The sequence below is a fragment of the Oryx dammah genome, unplaced genomic scaffold, assembly GCF_014754425.2.
Source record: "Oryx dammah isolate SB20612 unplaced genomic scaffold, SCBI_Odam_1.1 HiC_scaffold_20, whole genome shotgun sequence".
In the NCBI taxonomy this organism is placed as follows: Eukaryota; Metazoa; Chordata; class Mammalia; order Artiodactyla; family Bovidae; genus Oryx; species Oryx dammah.
The window spans coordinates 42,535,970-42,539,343 of record NW_024070204.1 but is presented as its reverse complement, the minus strand read 5'-3'; the positions used below and the strand labels follow the sequence as shown (position 1 = coordinate 42,539,343).

Genomic DNA, 3,374 nt, shown 5'->3' with positions numbered 1-3,374 from the left:
AGGGCTAGTAATTTAACTTGTAGGTAGCTGAAGCCATTTTTACTTCGAAAGAAGCATTGATATATTAAGAAGAATACAACATTTGCAAGCATTTTTAAAGGTTATACTGGGACTTTAAATATTTCAAATTTTAGATGGCACCTTTGTGTTGTGCCCACAGGCTCCCTGAAGGCTGTATTAAATTTTCTAGGCCATGAACTCAATGGAAAACTTAGCAGGATTATCTCAGGTGCTTCTTGATTAAAAAGTAATAATAATCTGGCTATTTGCATCTTGCATTCTTCATCCTAGTTTTTTTTTTTTAAGTAGCAAAGCATTTTAATCCATTCATTTTAAAAATAACAGAGACATTTTATATTGGGTGCAACCTACTCGAGAAGTCTTCTGCAGATGAGAGTCAGACTGCAGATTACAGAGCCAGACATTCAAGTTCAAGGTACAGTTTGGGAAAAGACCATCACGGGGGAGGTTTTCCTCCTTTCTCCTCATAAACATAAGTTGTTAGCTTAAAAAGAAAACCTCAGACAGAAGGAGAAAGCTTCCTCTCTATATAGCCTCTTTATTTTACATCTGTCTGTAATGTTTGAAGGCAAAACAGATAATTAGAAAACCAACCTCCCAAGCAGGTACGAGGATCTGAGCTGGACTCCTGGGACTACAGACTGGTTTAGTTCTATTTCTACCAATACTGTGATGTGTGGTACTATGGTTCTTGTTTTAGTTACAAGAGGTATTAGGAATGAACGCCCACACACAATTAATAATAGCTATCTAGCACATAACTCTGAAGCACAATACCAACAACAGGAGTATTTTAAAGCAGGATGGAGAAGAAAGTAGACACTAATACAACTGAAGATTTCCTTTTTTCTTTCCCTCTTTTCTTAATGAGAATTCAGTTCAAAAATGAGGCTCCAGAATGCCCCTGTGGCCCTTTGGCCCACAACACTCCTGGGGAGCCTCACAGGCTTTGGTGATGTATCCTTCTCAGAAGAGGAAATCATAGATTTTCTGAGTTTTGTTCACATCTATCTTGACGAGTGCTCTTGCCTGTGCCAGTTTCAAGCCCCCTTGCTTGTTACATTTGTTCAATAGAGCAGATGTGTATTCTAAACAGGCTCCTGGGACCAACCTCACCATCTGACAGAGCTCCTTTTCTTTTTCACTCAACTTCTCTGTGCCAGGGAGGCCACTGAGTTTCAAGAGCAGTACACTTCGTCTATCTGAATTCGAAGTCATTCGAACAGAAGGACTCAAGCCAGAATCAATATCAGCCTGCTGGCGGAGACACTGCCGGCAGGAGCTGCTGTCCTGGATGTACTGGAGGACCTCGGAGCGCATTCTGCATTTGAGGGGTTCCTCTTCTTGAGGCTTCTTGAGGTGATTGTAAGTTCTGGAGCTACAAAAATTGGTAATGCCTGCTGTCCTGTATTCCTGGAGCCTTTGATTTCTCTTCGGAGTTCAAATTCCAATGCTTGGCTTTCAGTGAACTTGTCAGGCTCCACTGACCTCACTATCTTTGCAAATCACCTCATTTTTTCATAAATGTCTTGGACTTCCTTGGGGTATCGTCGTTCCATTAACTGAAACTTCCTAAGATTGATTAATTCGTGGTCTCATAATTTTTTTTTCATCTTTGTCCTCCTTTAACCTGGAATGATAGATATCTACTACAGCCATCTTCAGAGCATGTAAAATGTCCCAGTCATCTTCGACAAAATCAATATCTCTCAAGTCCCACTTCGCATAATTATCAAACTGCTCTATGAAATCTGCTTGAGCTGGCAAGTATCCCGCCATGTCCTGAGAAAGCAAGGAGTCAAAGGTAGGTTGGGGAGGGTCCTCTGCAGAGTGAAATGGAATGGCAGTGAAATGGAATGGCAGTGTCAGCAGTTTTTAGTGTCAGCAGTTTTTGCCTCCTCTGCTTGCTTCAGGTTCAGCAGGGTAGATGTGAACAGAGGGTTATTGATGAAATGGTTCATATAGTGCTTCTCACGCTCCTCCTTGGTCCTGGTGCATATCTGATTTGTTACATCCTACCGATTTCCAAAGCCACAGTCCATCACAGCTTGTAAAAGGGCCATTTCTTCTTGAGAAGTCCAGCTAGGGTCAAGAAGAGGAACATCTGAGGTCGTTATTTCATAAGTATGATCACTTTGATGTTTCTTATACTCAAATCCTCAAGTGAAACATGGTAAGAAGAGGAAAAAAGGAAACTGCACACTTGATATAAAGCTCTATAAGGTAGGAGGAGCAACCTCGGCAAAGTGGCTTATCAGAGGGATCATTGCTTAAGGAGCCCAAACTGTCCATTCCCCAGTTGGCAAAGACTGTTGCTTTGATCTTCTTTAATCTGAGCTGCTTCAAGGAGATTTCAGAACCTCATTGCTTCCCTCTCCTCCGCCCATCCTAGTTTTAAGTAGATAAAGAGCTCCCTGTTTCTTCTCTGACAATGTCAACATTTTCTTTGTTTTCTTCTAGTGGTATGACCAAAGGCTAGTGTGGGAGAATCCTAGAGTCTGATTACTGTGGGCTACATGCGCAACTCAAGTAATTTTCCATGTCTAATTGGTAGCCCAGGAATTCACATTAGGAAAAACCCAGCAGGTGTTATAATTCCTCCCAGGGATCTAGTATACAAGTACTTACTAAGGATTTTAATGTTGTTTAAAGTTTCTTGTCTCTTTTCTTTGAGTACTCCTCCAGCAATCTATTAACAAATTATATTTAAGTATATTTACTTTATTTCTAAAATTTCCAAAAACAATCTCCTAAATAGATCTTTGCATTAAAATTCTTATTTTTCTTCCATACTGGATTATAACCATGTGATTATAAGCCATTAATTCCTCATTCTTATAAATTAGAGAAAAAATTAAATAGTGTTACATTAAGCCCTGAAAAAGTTTTAAGTCTGAAAAATGAAGTTAGAACATCTCATGTTATTAGGAGTATGTTGTATACACAGCAGGCTTCCCACATGGAACCACGGTAAAGAATCAGCCTGCCAATGCAGGAGATGTGGGTTGATCCCTAGGTCGGAAATCCCACGGAGAAGGAGATGGCAACCCACTCCAGTATTCTTGCCTTGAAAATTTCCATGGGCAAATAAGCCTGCTGGGTTACACTCCATGGGGTCGCAGAGTCAGACGTGACTTTTTCACTCTGAAACATGAGATTTTTCACTCTCCTGTTTCACCCTCATCAAGAGGTAAGACCAGAAATTATAAAACTCTTAGAGGAAAATATAGGCAGAACACTTGATTACATAAATCAAAGCAAGATTCTCTATGACCCACCTTCTAGAGAAATGGAAATAAAAACGAAAGTAAACAAATGGGATCTGATTAAACTTAAAAGCTTTTGCAGAGCAA

The 3,374-nt window shown here is 40.1% G+C and overlaps 1 pseudogene; it reads right to left on the bottom strand.

The window, feature by feature from the left end:
• Window positions 1-900: 900 nt before the first annotated feature.
• On the bottom strand, window positions 901-2,313 carry LOC120879391 (annotated as a pseudogene).
• Between the last annotated feature and the right edge of the window lie 1,061 nt (window positions 2,314-3,374).